Source organism: Polyodon spathula, chromosome 5, assembly GCF_017654505.1.
Source record: "Polyodon spathula isolate WHYD16114869_AA chromosome 5, ASM1765450v1, whole genome shotgun sequence".
Taxonomy (NCBI): Eukaryota; Metazoa; Chordata; class Actinopteri; order Acipenseriformes; family Polyodontidae; genus Polyodon; species Polyodon spathula.
The window spans coordinates 57592888-57613366 of NC_054538.1; the positions used below are offsets into that span (position 1 = coordinate 57592888).

Consider the following 20479-nt stretch of genomic DNA (forward strand, 5'->3'; position numbering starts at 1 on the left):
ATATATATATATATATATATATATATATATTGTGAACTGGCAGCTCACCACACATGCTCGCACAGGTTCTTTTCCCTTCAAAGTAAAGACCCAACACACAGGATTGAAAGGAACAGCGCTCACGCACACTTTTAATAAACAAAAATGAAATAAACAAAACAAACACCTAGATCCTATACATATGCAGGTCCCTGACTAACACGCAGGACCTGACTAACACTGGTTACCTGACATATAACACCAAAACAAAACACTAACACAGATTTTTATAAAACCAAACGTATGTTTTACACAGACCTTTACGACTTCCAGGCGGGCTCTACACTCCACAGCAGCAGCCCCGAGCAGTCTGACTGCTTTCCTTTTATTTTTCCTGAACCTGGCTCTAATTTGTAATAATTCCCAGGTGCAGGTGATAATTAAACAATTAAACAAAACAATTACCTTGGCAGGGAGGCTTTAACTCTGTCCCTACCATAAACAAACAATTTTTTGGTTTCCAGGCCCCCTGTCCTGCTACATCCTGTTATATATATATATATATATATATATATATATATATATATATATATATATATATATATATACTGCTGTGCAAAAGCCATTCAGGAATTACAATATATACAAATGCACAGATCAGAATGGCACCTTCAGGACATGTGAGTATACGCAACGTCTTGTTTTTGTTTTGTTTTTATAGCTTTAAACGAAAAATCACATGACCCAGTGCCGGATTGTACAATCAGATTTACATAAATCATGCCAGATTCCAGAATAGACAAGTTCCGCATTTTACAGGGCAGCAAACCATTCATATCAATAGGGATTTGGTCGGGACCCAAAAATGTTGCCAAATTGAACAGAATGCTGCTATGTAGAGGGTGTGGATTTGACAGGTTTTACTGTATTTAAATAATAATAATACACTTTACTGAACCACTTTAAGAAGAAAAAGCAAAACACTATAAAGGGTCCTATTTTGAAGAGAGTATAAAACCCCTATTTTATCTGAAAGGAAGAAAAAAATACATAACAAATGATATAACTAGACAGGATCAATAGAAGGTATAGTTTTGACTTGCTGATAATGGTTCACGGTTTTCATAGCAAACAGGCGTAGACTTATTTTCAAAATAGGGCACTGAGTTTATCTTTTAGCAAGTAGTGAAGACTGTAGTGCAATCTGGGAGGCACCTGGCACCTGGAAAAACACTTTGAACTGTAGAGCTGGAGAAAACATTCAAAAGTAAGAAGACAATACTGAATTGTGTTTATAGGGATGTTTCAAGATGGAGGTTTTGTTCTGGTGTTGTAAAAGTGCCATTCACGTGCATTAGTAGCACCATTGTGGCAGTGAGTTTTATTTCCACGCTGAGGAATGCTTGTTTTTAGAGAATTTTGTGTTCCGGATGCACAGGGGTTGGTCATAGGACAGGTCTTTTGTTGCCCATCATTGCTTTAGTTAACTGGTCTCATCTCAAAGCTGACATCAGATTCCTCCACAGATTTGAGAAAGATTTTTTTTTTTTTAACAAGACTGCATTTTATCATTTTTGAGAGGCATTTTTAACTGTCAGTCACTGATTTGGATATAAGTACTTGCCAATACTCTTAAATTTCTCCTGCTTCCGTACATTTAAAAATGGTGAGTCATTTTCAGAACAGTATCCAATTATGCTGACTAAGAGTAAACTTTTAACCCTCTCTAAAACAGGTTGGTTGCAAACAATAGGTTGCATGAACTGCAAACTGTATTTAATTAATCAACATGGGATTTAAAAAACAATCATAGACATAACATTTCCTAAACCTCCCTAACATTTTATGAATAGGGATAGGGTAATATATTTGATAGAATATTCTCTTGTTTAGGGGTTCTTCCATGGCCCATGACTTCTCAAACTACAGTGTACATAAAAAAACACCACAGATTGAAACCAATATGGAAGTGACCTCACTGAGATACAGTACATTCTGTTAAGATTCAGTTGTGTCTGGTGATTCTGACAGCTATCTACAAAGCTGACAGTTCTCATGATGGTTCTACAGGCTGTGCTTAGATGTTACGCTGCTCATGATGCTCCTTCAGAAGCCAGCACCGCAATGCTATCAATCAATCTTTATTTTATATAGTGCCTTTCATAGTGGACCACCATCATAAAGCGCTTTACAAAATGCAGTAAACTAGATAGTAGAAACTCATAACCAGAAATATTCTAAATTGAGCCACTGATCTTCAGTCCATTTTTTTATCAAAGCTACTTTACTGTGTAGGAATAATATGTGGCACAGTGGTGAGAGACAACATAGAACGCGCTTTAACATTTATATTTGATATTTTGCATGACAAATGTCACATTGCCTGTCATGAGAGAAATTAACAGCTGAATGAGTAGGGAGCTGGTTTTAGGCAAGGACACTATTGTTTCACTTCACTACATTAACACTGCAGTACAACAACTCAGTGTTAACACATTTTATTTTACTGTAGTCTATTTAGTACAAAAAACAGATCATGGAGCCGTATTAACACTTTATGACACTATACAGTACCTTATATATACTGCACACACTTTAGAGAAATACATTTTTAAATGTACATAGAAAAGTGTGTAACGTACAGGTGGTTAAAAGTAACACACAGCCTACCTATTGTTTTTGTTTTCTTTTAGCAAAAAGCAGTTAAAGATTCAGAAAATTTTCGTCCACATCTTACATTTCGAACCAGCAATATTCCTCAAAGCTTCTTGCCCTTTTTGTTTAAACTCTTTAGTGTGTGTTTATATGCCCTCTTTTAACCAGGTTCTTCATTTTAGCAATTTAGTAGTTACTTGTATCTGTTCTTGGGTTCATTTAGTAGCTACTTGTATCTGTTCTTGGGTTCATTTAGTAGTTACTTGTATCTGTTGTTGGGTTCATTTAGTAGCTACTTGTATCTGTTGTTGGGTTCATTTAGTAGTTACTTGTATCTGTTCTTGGGTTCATTTAGTAGCTACTTGTATCTGTTGTTGGGTTCATTTAGTAGCTACTTGTATCTGTTGTTGGGTTCATTTAGTAGTTACTTGTATCTGTTGTTGGGTTCATTTAGTAGTTACTTGTATCTGTTGTTGGGTTCATTTAGTAGTTACTTGTATCTGTTGTTGGGTTCATTTTCATCAGTATAACAGTGTTTTGTTTTGTTTTTTTTGTATGGGTCTCTTTGGATAATGCAATTTCTAGTGTCACACTAAATTCGTAATGATCACGGACAAATCAGGCATATCAGAATTTATGGCATAACAGCAGGGTTATATAGCAATGGTTTGTATCGCAAGGGACTCCTGTACTAAAAGAGTCATTGAGAAGCCACTAACACACAACCTTGTAGCACATTGTAACTCAATTTAAACATTCCAGCCACTTTGCTAAAAGGTTGCGCGTTAGTAGGAACTAAGTAACACACCCTCAAGTATAAAGCCAAAGTATTATTACGGTATTTTTATATGCACTGGTTAACAAGGATAGGGGAGACTGGGGAGTTTATATCTTTCTCTCTGTTACGCACAGATTTTAGCTAGTTTGACCAGACTTTGATACAAACAACCTACATCTGTCCTCTACCAATCCCCATAGTTATCATGTTTAAAGAGCTGATATGTATACATGGCAAGAGGGGTTGAAATGTAAGGTGTCTGGTGTTACAATTGACCCCATTGCCAGGGTCAGTTGTAACAGGGGGTAGGGTCAGATGAATGTTTTATAATAATAATCTTTATTTTTACATAGTGGACCACCATCACAAAGCTCTTTACAAGGTACGAGACGGGTGTGTGAACCATGGATCAGCTGCAGAGTTACTTACAAGAACATCTCACCTGAAAGATGGAGCACCAGGAGGTTAAGTGACTTGCTCAGGGTCACACAGTGAGTCAATGGCTTAGCTGGGATTTGAACCAGGTATTTTGTAGTTAAAAAGCTGGTTTCTTTAACCACTGGACCACACAGCATCTCAGTTTTATTGAATAAGATACATTTTCACATAAAGCAAATATGTTTGTTTTTATTTAACTCAAAAAATGAACATATATTGAAAAATAAAAATGTTCACATACAGCAATGTTTTGTTGTTGTCTTACTTAAATGTTTTAACATCCATAAAATTATAGGCCTTATCAAGCAAGAATATGTCACTCTGCGTCACAATTATGCTATATGAGCATTTTGTTTCCTTCAGTGCAAGATTCATGTGCCCAAATATAGTTCAGATAATGGTGTATGGGGTCAACCGTTAAATGTGTTACAACTGGCCCCAACTCAGGGGGCCATTACTAAACCTTGTGTTCCAGCAAAAAACAACAAAACTAAGAGTAAGCAATTCTGTCAATTATAAGTACAGAGATTAGGGGTGGGAATGCTAAAAGCCTGGATCCATAAACCGGATAACACAGGTATATATCACAAAAAGAAAATTGGGGAAAAAATGTATACTACTAAGTTAAAAATCGATTTTTGTAGATAAAATCTTAGGGCTTTGGCACAGACAGCTCCTTTTCCACAGGCAGACAGAGACCTGAACTGAGCATGTGCCGAGTGAGTGAAGGCACTCTAGCTTGCTTCTGATTGGAGAAATTCAAGGTGTTACAACTGTCCCCAGTCAACCCTACGGTATACAAAACATTAGAAAATGAACAAGCAGAAGTAGGAATTTGTATTTAAAAACTGAATTAGATTTACCATTATTATTATTATTATTATTATTATTATTATTATTATTATTATTTATTATTATTATTAATAATAATAATAATCAGTGAATGATTTTCTGATAACAATAAAAACAATAAGCATCATTATAAAAAATAATTTATAATAATAAGACCCCTTTATGCGATTTACTGCCCACTCTCTGAAAGAACAAAAACATGAAATCTGTTGTAATCTACTAATCTTAGATACTTGCTTTTCTAAAGCATTTTGTTGACAGCATTCTCTTGATTTTGTACTTCCTGAAAGAGTTGGTTACTGATGTATGGAAATGAAGAATGTAAATAAAAAACAATTCCTGCAGTCTTGTTTGATGTTAAACATCAAGCAGTACAACAGTGTGTTTATTTTACATTTTTGGCACCTTTCTTGCTACCAAGCCTTTCTCCAAAGTGAAAAAAAAAGTACTGAAAAGAGCAAAAGAAACATCTTTCATCAGCTTTGCAGACAGACCTGCCTTGGTGGGCCTGTTGTTTATTATACTGCAAAAAGCACTGATTGCTTTGCACCCTAGAATCCATTAAGCAGGTGATGCCCGTTTCATGACTGGGAAAAAGCCCACACCTAAACCCTATATTGCATGTCTGTCAATCTCGTCTCAATCAGCGACATTCCTATGACAAGAATGAACAGATCTCTTCACTAACACCCATATCAATATCTTAAAACATCCGGGAGGACAAGCGATGGCTGTTTCTAAGATTCACATTGTGGCATGCCGGCCACCCAGTCTGTATCTTGGTTGCTGATACACCAATCTTCCGAGATCTGCAAATGAGAACTAGCCCCAGGACTCATGTCATGTGTTTCCTGGGGCCATGGTAGAGGTTTTTTGGACCCACCTGCAATGTTGTGACTGGGCTGGTTAGCTGCCAGGTTTCGGGGGCATTTGACCCACTAACAGGTAAGCTAAATAGTGGATCAGGCTTTCCAAGCAGAAGCATAAGTGCAGCTCAGAGAAACTCTTACTGTAATGCATAGGACAGTCATCCCTATATAATGGCTAATTAATAAGTCAGCCTTATAAATAGTCGTTGCAGACATTTATTCACTAAAATATCACCTTTTGTTTATGTAAGTTCCAGAAGGCCTAATGTATGGGACTCCCATTTGGAAGTCTGAAGCATTATTTATGTGAAATATATGTAATAATAGCTTATTTGCCTTTTGTAACTGATTCCTTATCCCAGACTTAAACAGATTCAATGTAGGGCAAGACCTCCTTTCCAACCAACACATCAGTAACAGAAGCTATTGAGTGCTACAGACATAAGAGATATTGCATGTGCTGTATGAACTGCGTTAACACATACATTAGGGGTATCTAACTACACTGTAAGTGCTCTGTAATTGAGAGGTTACATAGTAATTACATGACTACATTACTAAATACATTGTAATAACAACACACCAGCAACTAACACACTTTCATTTTGGAATTAAAAACTGGAAAAACTGTGGAAATGGTTAATTAATTCAGGTTGACTTTACCCTTTTTCCATTAAAAAATAAAACCTACTACAATAATAATAATAAATATATACATTTCCCAGTGCTGAATACTTTAAAATATCTCCCCCCAACTACTGAGTGACAGCACATTCCTACATTTCTATTGAAGACTCCGCTTGCGAGATTTAAAATGAGATTACAATCAGGATGGAGGCTTGTTAGCAGGATTTAAAGCTGTATTACAGTTAAAATATGGAGTATTTAAAATAGAATTGTGGCGAAATGTACAACAATGCCCACATACAAAAACCCCAGAAGAATGGGGCGTGAACATAGGGATTTCATTAAGGAAGACAGCAAAGGAAAGAAGGTACAACTTAAGTGTACAAGTACTGTCGAGTTCTTACTATACATATTTTGACAGAAAAAAAAAAACAAATAAAAACACTCAAGCATTTTGGAAAGTAACCGAAAACACATATTTCATACAGTATATCAAAAACGAAAGCCCTGAAAAAAAACTATTTACATAAAACTAGAAAATATCTCAAAATAAGCACCAGAAAATACAATGAATAAAACCTGAAAAACAGGAGGCCTAATTATAATGTAATTACAGTCTATTTTGTGTCACCTAATTCTTTTTGCTTCATTGTATTATGTAATTAATTTCCTAACAGCAACTTTATACTGCTCTGCAATACATGAGATCAAACGACTTTGTCAGGAAGATGTGATTTATCATATCAGATATTATTCAGAAATCCCTGTACAAATTGAAGAGATGAGATGAGAGTGAGAGAAAACATGACATAATTTTGAAGCAAGTTCAAAGTAAGTGTAATAAGAGATGCCTCATCATTTCCTGAGTTTAAACAACCGGTAATTACTTCTATATACTATGTACCCTTACTATATATTTGAACACACAATAACATAACCTATTTATCTATAGAACAAACTAAACTGAGTGGACAGAATTTTGAATGTTATTACATGAGGACTTTAATTAAATGAACCACCACTTATAAATACTGGTTCATATTTGTTGACAAGGAAGGCATTCTTTCCACAGATCCCAGTACTTCTTAAGAATACTCACCTGTAAGTAGTAAGGAACGCTTACATTTTACAGCTATAACATTAAAATCATTCTACCCTAGGGGTGTCATTGACAGTGATGCAGTTCAAACAAGTTTCCACAATGATACCGCCTGGGAGAAAGTGAAAGATAGGAGAGGGAAAACCTAATATATATTAGCTAGAGGTATATTCAGACATGTTCTGACAGGAGTCAAGGTAAACTAAGCTGCATGTGAGAACAAGCCCCAGTGCACACCTTCTAGCCAGCAGCATGTGTTCAGAAAATCTAAACTAAGAGCAATGTGCTTCAAAGGAGGTTATTTGATATACAACAGGACCCTGGAAAAAGTTTTTGTTTTTGTTTTTGTTTTTAACAGTTCCACTTGTTTAGGCTTTCTCATAAATTGCACTCCCCATCACTAAATATGATATTACAATTATGTTCAGCTGAAAGCTAAAACCTATGCAGTCCAGCTTTCATTCATGCAACTACAGATTATGTCACAAATCCAAACAATTTTTTGTTTGAAGTTCTGTTACTGTTTAAAATCTGTACCATACAAATAATTGCTTATATACATGTAATCTTTGTTGCATTTCATAAAAAAATCTGAATCAAATTACACATGTACATGTTCAGGTAACAATTTGAAGTAATATTTAAATTCACCTCTCAGTAAAAGTACTGAGTAAAACTCAGTATGTACATCTGCTATCAGCATGTATTTCATTATGATGTGCAGTAGTCTCTGGCTAATAGAACACCTCTCAGGAAGCTAGAATTAGCCAATAGACACAATATGAATCAATAAATAAATATCTTACTTGTCATACATGTGCACCAACATAGGCTGGGTTTACATGCAAGTGAAAATCGACTCCTGAAACAGCAAAAGGACGTCCTTTTGGCAGCGTGACTTTAAGGGCAGGGTCAATCGCTTTCTCACGATAAAAATAGCTGTAAAAATCCATGTAGACTGGAGCAGGAATCATGCTTGTGGCTCACGAGGTTTCAGCAGTCAAGATCCCATTCTTCTGACTTAATATCACATAATCTGTAGCAGAAAGGCTATACAAACATAGACAACCCCCAACGCACACACACTGTACATTTATGGACTACTTGAACACTAGAACCGCTGTGGTTATACTCATATAACCGTTGACGGCAGTCATTATCATGGTACATTTTAAACAACACCAATATTAAAATGAAAGACAAACTATCAGATACAACTCAAAAGTTTTATTTAAGCATGTCATATCAAACATCTGCACAGCCGAACTAGAATAAACATTTCAAAAGAAACTATTGTGTAAACAGGTTTATGTACATACAAAACTGTAGAAACAAGTCTTTGAATCTAAAACAAAAGTAAAATGATTTATCTTGCATGTGTGTCACTCGTAGCATAGAATCCAGTTTGAGCTGCTACAGCCTGCAGCTTTGCAGTTTCCTGATCGAAATGTTTCTGCTGAAGCGCTGTGGCTAACTTCAAGATGAAATCTCTACTACCTTGTACAAAACAAAGGAAATGATGGCTGCCAGTAGAGATAACAGCATGCTTGTATTTAATGTTGTAGGTTATAAAAACATATCGTAAAAGGCTGTTCTAGTGTTAATGAAATGTAACTTTTAGATGTTCCACAAGCACACACACACAAATATAAATTCTAAGTAGTAAAACTTGTAGAAATTATATTTTATATAATTGTGTGTGTGTGTGTGTGTGTGTGTGTGTATTGAAAGGTAACCAGACAAACAAGTAGCTAATGCGCGGCGTAATTCAGAATGTGCGCGACAACGCGTGAATTCATTTATCTTGTTAAATGTTTTTATCTTCATGACAACGCATGAAGCTCTCCTCTCGATATTCAGAGTCGTTCTTTTCCTACTTAGTAAGCAGACACATACATTTAAATATCCCCTCCCCTAAATGACTATGAATTGAGTAATCTGCATTGGTACAGCAGATTTTTTTTCATAAATCAGAACTACATAGCAACGCATTTCCTGAAAAGTACGGCAAACAGGTTGTGAGGAAAACTGTCATGACTTGTGCATGTAAACACCACCATATTTAATTAACTGAATAAGTAAAAGAAAAACAATAGGCAAGTGTATGTTAATAAATTATAATAATAAAGTAACAGACAAACTAACGTTCATAAACTCACTTTCAAACTAAACTAACACGGCACCTCTACACGTTAAAAGTTGAGCAGCAATATACAAGACATGCACATTTTTTAACAGAATGGTACAGCAACTCACCAGAATGGGAAACACCAAACTGCTTGGTGACTTGTGTCTGATTCAGGTTTTTTTCAAGACCACGAACAAATTCTTTTTTTAGCTAGAGAAACATCGGCACATTTCGCTGTTTGTTTACATGCCGTTTTTTAGCAATGCGGTACACTGTGGAAATCAGAATACAAAATGAGGCAATGATATGAAAGATTTAATAAACCAATCACTGTGCCTCAAGGCTCTTTCATGATGACAGCTAGCTTTTGAAAAGTCTGAATAAACCACTTTAATTTAAGTTTGATTTGGATCTCTTATCAGGTTACAAAACAGTACTGTACCCGTTGTGAGTGTCAAAACTGCATCTACTATGTGTTCACTGAACTTCAGGAATTTAAAAAAAGGTAATCTGGCTGTCCCAGTCTTTTCACTAGGCATAAAAGTAGAAATAAAAAAACATGAAACCACAGTTTTAGCGCTTTTCGTTTTCAACAATATACAGTATGTGCTACAGTGTTGCCAGGGGTATAAGAAAATATCATTATTTCAATATGTTTTTGGAGAGGTTAGCTGCAAACAAAAAGAGGCTTGTAGCTTGACTTGTGAACTGCACCGTAGTGTGAATGGTCGATTTCAGCTCCATGTTTATTCAGCCAAGTTTAATACCTCACAAGACTATATGCCAAAAGGAAATTACATTAACACTACTTCTGGAAATAATGTGAACAGTCTGTTCTTGACACTGTCATATTTAACCAAAATGCTATAAATCCTGTGTGCCACTAATTCAATTTAATTTACACATCACAGCCCAGCAGAAGTGCTAAGTAACACCTGTACACTCTCCAATCATTTTTTTGTTTTTCAAATTGCTTCCCACCTACCTCGTCTTCGTATTCCGATGTTTTTTATATGTATATCGAGATAAGTTGGTGATCAGTGAATGCAAAAAATGGCATTAGAAATGGATAGATCGTTAATTTGCTACACAAGGTAACGGTTGCTGGGACCAGCACTGGTATTTATATTTACTGGATCAGAGGATGGCTCAAGCCCCAGTGCATTATTTGCATAATGTAAAACCTGCATAATGGACCCCCCATTTATCTACAAAGCATTCAAAATGAGAAAAAAATCAACAATTTTTAACAAAAGAAACAGGAACTATGCCATCAGAAACTTTCAATGTGCAAAATGACAACATTCCTTGCTGACCTGGTAATGAAGATTCAAGCCCAGGCATCTCATTAAGTTAGGTACATGATATAAATACTTTACTTTCTACATGTAGTTATACATATACACATGAACATACATACACAGGAACATTCAAAGCAAATCTGGAATAAGGTTCTTCAAAAGCACCAATCAGGGGTAGGATATAAGAACATTTCTAAGGCTTTGAATATCCCCTGGAGCACAGTAAAGTCCATTATTAAGAAATGGAGAGAATATGGCACAACTGTGAATCTGTCTAGAACAGGCCGTCCTCAAAAACTGAGTATCCGGGTGAGAAGGGCACTAGTCAGAGAGGCCACCAAGAGGCTTATGGCAACTCTAAAGTAGTTACAGTCTTCCACGGCTGAGCTGGGAGACACTGTGCATACGGCAACAATAGCCTGGGTGCTTCACAAAGCTGGCCTTTATGGGAGAGTGGCAAAAAGAAAGCCATTCTTGAAAAAAAACTCACATCAAATCTCGGTTTGAGTTTGCCAGAAGGCATATGGGAGACTCTGAGACCAAGTTGAAGAAGATTCTATGGTCTGATGAGACCAAAATAGAGCCTTTTGGCCTCAATGCTAAGCGCTATGTTTGATGCAAGCCTAACACCGCACATCATCCTGAGAACACCATCCCTACCGTGAAGCACGGCGGTGGCAACATCATGCTATGGGGATGCTTCTCCGCGTCAGGGCCTGGAAAGCTCATGAAGATAGAGGGAAAAATGGATGCCCTTTATCTTCATGAGCTTTCCAGGCCCTGACGAAAACCTGCTGAAGTCTGCAAGAGACCTGGGACTTGGGAGAAGATTAATCTTCCAGCAGGACAATGACCCCAAATATACAGACAAAGCCACATTGGAGTGGCTTAAAAACAAAAAGGTCAATGTCCTGGAGTGGCCCAGTCAAAGCCCGGGCCTCAGTCCAATTGAGAATATGTGGAAAGAGTTGCTGTTCACCAAAGGTCCCCATCCAACTTGACGGAGCTTGAGCAATTATGCAAAGAAGAATGGGCATAGATTGCAGTGTCCAGATGTGCAAAGCTGGTAGAGACTTATCCAAATAGACTCATGGCTATAATTGCTGCCAAAGGTGCCTATAACAAATATTGACTGAAGGGGGTGAATACTTATGCAATCAATTATTTTCTGCCTTGTATTTGTAATTAATTTAGAACAATTTGTAGATTTTATTTTTCAATTTGATATTATGGACATTTTTTGTGTTGATCGGTGGCAAAAACTCCTAATTAAATCCTTTTTGATTTCATGTTGTAACACAATAAAATGTGGAAAAGTCCATGGGGGTGAATACTTTTGACAGCCACTGTAACTATGAACAAACCTGTCATAGCTATATTTAATTCCTTGAAGGTGAGCCTTCATTTAGTTCTACACAGTGGGTTTTCATGTATTTGTGGTGTTCTGGATATACCACTCGCTTACAGTTAATTTAAACAAGAGTTTATTAACACACTTAAGTACTGTACAGTTATACAGGGAGCCTCATGGCTTACATAGTAGTCGTCATCTTACTTGTTCTCTTCTCTATCGTTAACTCCACCCATCACTAGGTTTATCTAGATGTCCTAAATTACATCCCTCCCTTTGTTAGAGATAAAGTCCATAAACATTAACAAAAAAAAGTTTATTTTATCATACTTATTTGCAATTCAATTTTCAACTGTTAACCAAGGCTGTTGTAACCCATTATGTAATCATATAAATTAACTTCAATTTACTTTGTTGCTTATTATTATTTTCTGTTATTAACTATCAATTTAATGCAAATATCCATGTGTTACAACCATTTATAGTAAAATGCCTTGGATTTTGCTCTACGACCCAAACAAGTCCAAGTGCTTCTCGCGCTATCTGCGAATGACGTCTTTCTGTGGGTGTAAGAGAACGACCACCATAAGCTACGGGCTTTCTTGAACTGTCCTGCTGTGTTTGTAACAGTATAGCTCCTAACCCCAGAGGACTTGCATCAGTTATTACTACAGTTGATGCACCTAGTTTGTAGTAAGCAAGGCATGGTTCTAGTTAGGGCTAGTTTCAATTGTTTGAAAGGAGAATCTGCTTTAGAATTCCACTCCCAATCAACGCCTTTTCTTGTGAGCATACGGAGTGGTTCTGAGACATTAGCATAATTTGAAATGAATTTCTTGAGGATACCACAAGTTCTTAAAAATGAGCGCAGTATTTCCTCATTCTCTGGTCGTGGTGCCTTCTACCTTTTTAGGGTCAGGCTTGATACCTTCTGCTGTTACAAGATGTCCTACAATTTCAATTTCCTTCAATCTAAAACAGCATTTATCCCTATTCAGCGTTAGTCTCTTGTCTTGAAACCAATCGAAAAGTCGTTACTGTAGTTTTACTTCATTCTCAGCATAGACAACAACATCATCCATGTACCACACTGCACCTGACATGCCACATAGTATACAGCCAATAGGTTTCTGGTAAACTTCAGGAGCACTGGAAAGATCAAAGGGAACCTTACAGAACCTGTAACAACCATGACATGTGTTGAAGGTTGTCAGATTTCTTGATTCTGGAGACAGGTCTACCTGCAAAAAATATTTTCTAGCATCTAGCTTTGCAAAAACTTTGGAGCCTTGTATCGCATGCAGAATGTTGTCAATAGTAGGTACTGGATGACGTTCTCTAACTATGGCTTTATTGACTTCTCGGAGGTCACCATAAAGCCTCACCTCTTTACTGTCTTTCTTAGGCACTAACAGAATATTTGATACCCACTCTGTCCCTTCATGCACTTCTTTAATTATTCCTTCATCTAGCATTTTATCAGCTTCCACCATGGCATATGGAATGTGTCGCAATCCCTGGGCTACATGTTGGACTGTATCATCAACTGTAGCTTTGTGGCTGTATGCTTTAAACAACGAGTCATATTCTTGTACAAGCCTATCAAATCTGTCTGGACAATTGACTATTTGGTTCACATCATGTCCCATGTTCAGTATGTGCAGGTCAAAACAGCTCCTTCTGCCTAGCAAAGCATCTACATGCCCTTTGTTCACATTCACACTGTCATATGTAGCATTGGTAGTCCAAATCAACTCAGCTTTAACAAACAGTGTAGTGGTGATGAGCTTATGCAAAAAAAAAAAAAACTAAACGTTTCTTTGTTGGCAACAGTTCAATTGTACTAGCAAACAGTTTCTTACACAGTTTTTCACTAATGAAATTTCTCTCACTCCCTGTGTCAATTATCATTTTGAGCTTTTGTCCGTTAATTTTCAGTCTCTTTTCCTTCTGAATCAACAAAGTAGACAAACTCATCAGAATCTAAAGCAGTGTCTGAATTTGACTCATAAACAGCTCGTACAGGCTTACCTGTGCCTTTGGTTTTGTGTTTATCACTGTTTCTGTCTGCTTGATGCTCCGTTTTATTTTTCTTTCTGCAAACTCGAGCCAAGTGTCTATTCTTTTTACAGTACAGGCATTTTGCATTTCTTGCTCCACATTTATCTTGTGTGTGTGTGTGTGTGTGTGTGTGTGTTGATAATCCACAGTGGTAACAGGGCATTTCGCTACTCGTTTCCATTCTCGCTGTATTCTCTGACTGATTCCATGCGTTATGTTTAGTACTGCGGCTGTTTCTGCCAGCAGACTGTCTAGTATAATCAACGTGATTTGAGCCATCTGGCACGGCTGAAAGTACTTTCAATTTTGCTTGTGCAGATTAAAAAATTCAAGCTATTGTGAGAGCGCGTTCTAATGCTAAGCCTTCTTGTTGCAGTAATTGATCACGCAAGCCTTTGAAAGCACACTTTTCTACTACCTGATCTCTAATCATATCTGATTTGGATAATTTTCTTAGTGCATTCACAAACAAATGTATTGATTCATCAGGCGACTGTGCTCTTTGTCTAAACTTATGTCTTTCTAACACAATATGTCTGCGTTGTGTAAAATAAGCATTCAAGGCTGTTTCATAAAGTACATTTTTCTCCTGGTAGGTTGGAAAATATCTGCTGCACAGGACTCCCTAGGCAGTGCAGTAATGTTGCTCGTTTCATCACATCTTCCCCTTCATTCAAGCCGCCTGCAATCTTTTAGAAAGAAAAAGTCTCCATCGACACTTTGTATTCCGTATATAGGGCGACGCCGTTCATGTTAAGATGCACCTGTGGTCGTAGATTCGGATTTGCCATCCTGTCGTTTTCTTTTTTGTACAAATACCCCCCAAAAAAGTTATCTCTTGTCGCCAATTGTGGTGTTCTGGACAAGCCACTTGCTTAGAGTTTGTATAAAACAAGAGTTTAACACACTCATGTATAATTATACAGTGAGCCCAGTGAGTTATTACATGGCAGTCACAATCTTACTTGCTCTCTTCTCTATCATTAACTCTACCCAGGACTAGGTGGTTCTAGATGTCTCTTTACTACAGTATTTCTTTATGTAGACGGACGATAGCCATCCCTCATTATTACTGCTTGATTCGGCAGCGAGAGGGTTATTATCCTCTACCTGACTTCTTGTGCAGAATGTTGAAGGTGGCTTGGAATTAATTGATTGTCAATTATGTCATGAACTCCTGGCCACCTGATATATATAGAGAGTTTAGAAGTAGAGAACGGCAGTAAGAGGAGATACAAGAATCAATACAAAGAAACAATTGCTACACATGCTGGTTCAAAACCAGCATGATACTTGTTTTAGTTATTTTCTTGTCTGTCTATTTTGTTTGGCCAACGTGCCATTTTGTTTTGTTTGTTCCGTGTTCCCGTTTTAATATTTTTGTTGATTTTTAAATAACAGCGCAAAAACGCCTTTGATACCCCAGTCTGTTTGTGTGTGAGCTGATTCATCTTGGTCTGACGTCACCGCTCAAGCCATCTCTGTCACATACACCTAGAATGAGGTGTCAAAATAAGTTGCCATGCTTAGCTCTGTTAAGAGTTGTGAGTGAGTGAGGGTTTGCAACAGCTTCTCTTTAACCTAGAAAATCCACATGAATACAGCTTACATGCAAAGAATACCCCCTTGCAGGATATAATGAGTCATTTGCAATGAACTTGAGAATGTAGGGTCCCATTCTGAACACAGCAAAGGATCCGCTGATCTTTTATTGAACAAGGCTGGGGAAAGATACATCAATCTGGCTAGTGGAAATGGGTTTGCTTCCTCTGTTTGAGAAGGAAATCTCTATATGAATGTTGGGGCTATTTCACTATATATATTATAGCCAATAATATAATACGTTCATGGTTAGAAAAATAACCATGGGTGTGCTACTCCCCAACACCCTTCAATGGTTAAGATAGAAGGGTGATGACAGATCTCATCTTGTAAAGACAAAAGCACATTTTAGTACCTTCAAATTCCTGGCTAGCAAACGAACCTTCGAACATTTGAACACAGTCCGGCATTACGCACTCTCTTTTTGAGGAAGGAAACAAATGGCTCCTGCTGAAAGTTATATCAGTGCTGTATTGAGTGGTTAGGTAGATTAATGTAGCATTTTCTTTTTGTTTTAACAGGCTTTTCAGTAGAAACTTAAAGTATCAGGTTCAGCCTGTCTGTCAGAGCCTTAATACCTATAGGTACCTTAGTGCCTAGAGGAGTGTTCCTTGGTGGTCTAAGGGGTCACAAGACACTACCGGGAGCCACTGGAGCAAAAAGGCAGCCAGGCATGTCAAAGCAACCTAATCTCTTAGCGATGCTCCTCCTTCGCCATCCCCCATACATGATTTAAAAACAGAGAACCATTTAAATGGCCATCCGGTTTCACCAAATTCAATACTGTAGCAGGTAAGTTGAACCAAAAATGCTAGAATATTATATTATGATGAAAACCTTTTGGTTCTTTGCTTGTTTATTTCTTGTTTGCAGTCCTTTAAAAGAGTGATAACCAAGGCCTTGACATATATATCATTGTGTCTTTTTCGCTCTTCTTATGTTTGAGGGCAAATAAGAGATAGCTAAATATAACCAACCGGGCAGTAGGTCAGTGGGTGGGTGGATGGCATTTGGTACTCTGGAGTCGTCTATGTTAGTGATTATGGGGAGGCAATCATGGGAAGTCATTACTGTGTTGTATATTATAGGTTTTAATGGGTATGTTTCATATTTAGGGGTAACAAAGTAATCTCTGCGCGTTTCAATGTCATGGAGCAGAAGTAAATAAAAATGCCACCTGATGGTTTAAAACAGAAATGTATGGAGTTATTTCCATGACTGACGTTTTATTTATTTATTTATTTATTTATTTATTTATTTATTTATTTATTTATAAGTATTTATTTAGCATTTTGTTAACTAGACTTCTGACGTCAGTACTGAATGATAAGAGTGTTCAACAGTCTGCAGCTTAAAACAGACATGACAGCCTCTGGTGAGTTATTGCATCCACTAACCTTGGTTATCACTCATTTCACAGATAACAGCTTTCAACTCAGATAAATCATTGAACTACACATCACAAATAAAACTTTAGGACAGTGCTATACAGTATGGCTATTAGCAACTTCACTTGAATGTTATATATTTTTATTTCTGTCTAAATCTTCCAAAAGGTCACAACATGCTCTATTGGCATGCAGACATTCTATTTGTGAAGTGATTTAAACTACTGATATACTCACAGACTTACAAGTAGTGCTTAAATCCCCAGAGTCTGATTCAATATACTGTATAGAAAACTAAAGTGAGAAATATGTACAGTTGCTAATACAGGTGTCTCTACTGTATTCCTGATTCTAGAGATATGCAGGGGGAAAATAATCGAAAGTTAACTGAAAAAAAGGTATCTTTCTCTTCCCAACAGAATGGGAAAAAAATTAAGCAACCGTTATTTTACAAATGACACTATTCTCACAATAAGGCACACCACAATGACATGGCCTAACCACAGCTAAAAACACAGATTTAAATGTTCACATGGAATTCTGGTGCCCACAATTTTTGAAGAGTGCAAATTCAGCCTTACAGCTCAGAAACATAAACCTTTGGGGCACATCACCTCAGATGAAAAGAAAAGTGAAGAACAGAAACAGAACCCCAGGAATAGTTTTACTGGCTAAGCTTCCTCGACAAATGTAATTCCAGAAAAAAAACACAGCAAATAGATTTCAGGACTAGAACTCTAATTTGTCCCAGCAGACAGATACAACTAACTCTAATGCCACCAGTGTTGCCATTCATTAAGCAATCATTCATAGCAACCATGCAAAACTTGAGTGGTTTATCAATTTCACCAAAACTTTGATTTTATTTGTTTTTACAGTTTTACATTGTATTTTACTTTAATAGGGTATTATGACCCTTTTTTGAATGAAAATTGATAAGAAAGTTGATCTGATTGTTAATAATAATAATAATAATAATAATAATAATAATAATAATAATAATAATAATAAGGCTGTAATTCATTCAAGGGTTTCTGGTGACATGTAAATCACAAGAGCGCTAGCTTACACTGTTTTGATGTATTTTACTTGTTTCTATGACGTAATTTCTTACTAAAAGTTATGGTCACTTATTGAGTACTTGCATTATTCTGCTCTTCCACAACATTTCTCCATGTTCTTTTGAAATATGCATGCATCTTGTAATCTCTGTATAGATGAGCATCCTTCTCATAGATATATGTATTTTAATAACCTTACCTTCTGACAAGAACAGTGGTATACCAAAATATTACCCATTTGCTAGGAAGGACCATATTTAAAAAATGTATTGACAATAAACACCACTCAGTACCCTTGTTTATGAAATAAATATCAACTACTCCCCAGTCAAAGCCTTTTGGTGCTGCAGCCACATGATCACCAAACAGTTGAGGTACATTTTGAAGTGTTAAAACTTTCATCCTGACAATACACAGCGGTAAGTCTGGATTTAATTCATACCTAAATCTAAACTTAAGAAAATAAAGGTTATCATTCATTTATACAATTATCCACAACCATCGAACACTCAATGATAGTGTATTTAGTAATAGTGCAGAAGCTTAATTCACTTAATTCTGTTTTACTGTATACAGACAGTGCAACTTTTTTCTTACAACGTACATGTAGTTCACATTTTGCTATGAAGAGGGAGCACTTTCCATAACTTTCCTGACTGAAATCGCAGTTAATCACACTAGTAACAGCTGACTATATAAAATGCAAGCTCGGGGCGCTTTGTTCGTGTTCGTACTAGTTCCACACACGCCAAGTTAAAGTGCTTATCATAAATCTAATCCAAAAGTTTCCTTTAGCAAAAGCAAACACTTTTCCATTTTAAATTAAATCCCCTAAGCAAAGCATTCAAGTTGCATCTAATGTGTACAAAATTAGGAAATAAACCAGGGAATATGAATTTAGCATAAAATATCATGTATGACGTTTAATTTGTTTTATTATTATGATTGTGATATTTCTTGATTGATAAAAGCAATCAGCAATGAAAAGAGAAGATGCTTATTGTACGTAAAAAATATGACATTGTTTGATATTGATATGTGAAATCCCAGCTTCGGTGTTTTTGTGTCTGGCATAAATTAGCAGTTTGAACCCAATACACAACATTAAAAACAATAGGCATTCTCTACCATCAATCACACTGAACACCACACTTCTCAATATGAACTGTCATGTATGTAAATCCACCACATGTTGTATGAACTTTCATTTAAAAAGATGTTTGCACCATGTTGAAAGTACCCAGACTATAATATATTTTATATTATTGGTTACCATGGATACTATTGAAAAAAACAAATCTATGTGTATCAATGTGTAGGCTCTCCCCCGATAATATATATATATATATATATATATCAAATATATATTTATATAATATATATATATATATATATATATAAAGGATTCAAAAACGTTTGCAACATTAATTTCAACTGATTCAAAAACGTGTTAAACATTAATTTCAACAGACTACACGGAATATACTGTTGATAGCCGCAATGATGTGTTTACAGAAAAACAAAATATATATATAAAAAAAAAAAAAAACTGCGCAGGAAACAAAAGTGAAATAAACTTACGATTGCTTGACTAGCGTGCTGATTCCTTTCGCAGTCATCAAGCAGTGTAATATTTTTAATACGCCAAATTCTAGCGGCTCCAAAAACTCCAGCGATTATTATTAAGTCAAATTCTTAAGTGAGGGGTATTCTGTGCTCTTTCCCCGCAAATCAAAGCCACTAAACTAAAACTTTCCCACACACACAGTGAAGTGCAGAAGCGCAACTCAAGCAGCACATTGATCTGGGGAGGGAATTAGGCGGATCTCTTAATTTTCAGCCCCACCCTGCTGCAGGGTCTCCGTATATAAAAGAGGTCAGAAAGGCACCTACAGCATACTGTATGGGACTGTTAGCAATTGCATAGTGGGGACAGCTATAGAAAGTTAAACTGTTGAAAACTTGTATTACACGTTCTCCACCTGCAACTTGTTTTAAACTTGCAGAGCACGTAGATTTCTTTAAATACTGACCTGCTTTTAAAAGTGGACGTCAACTAAATGGCACACACGTGATGCCCAGTATATGGTCGGTAGTTTTACTTGTAGACTATTTTACAGTTTTTACATTACTACAGTGACTTGTTATAAAGCCACATGGATCGTGTACCACTCAAATAGTTTTCAAAGCTTTTAACAAGGAATTGAATTACTTATTATTGGTCAAACATTAAAACAGTATAGGCACTTTCAAGGAATAGGCTTTTCATTCTCATAGATAAAATACACAT

General features: G+C 36.4%; 1 protein-coding gene across 10 annotated transcripts in view; it reads right to left on the reverse strand.

Moving 5' to 3' along the window:
* The window catches only part of vit (vitrin), a 64481-nt gene extending 44502 nt beyond the window's left edge, over positions 1–19979 (reverse strand). For 8 of the 10 annotated variants that reach the window (XM_041250852.1, XM_041250851.1, XM_041250846.1 and 5 more), the window contains exon 1: positions 19771–19978. The gene's annotated coding sequence lies outside the window, so the exon portion shown is untranslated. Of the gene's footprint in view, positions 1–19770 lie in introns of all 10 variants that reach the window. The other 2 variants (XM_041250855.1, XM_041250849.1) reach the window with 2 other exon arrangements.
* Between the last annotated feature and the right edge of the window lie 500 nt (positions 19980–20479).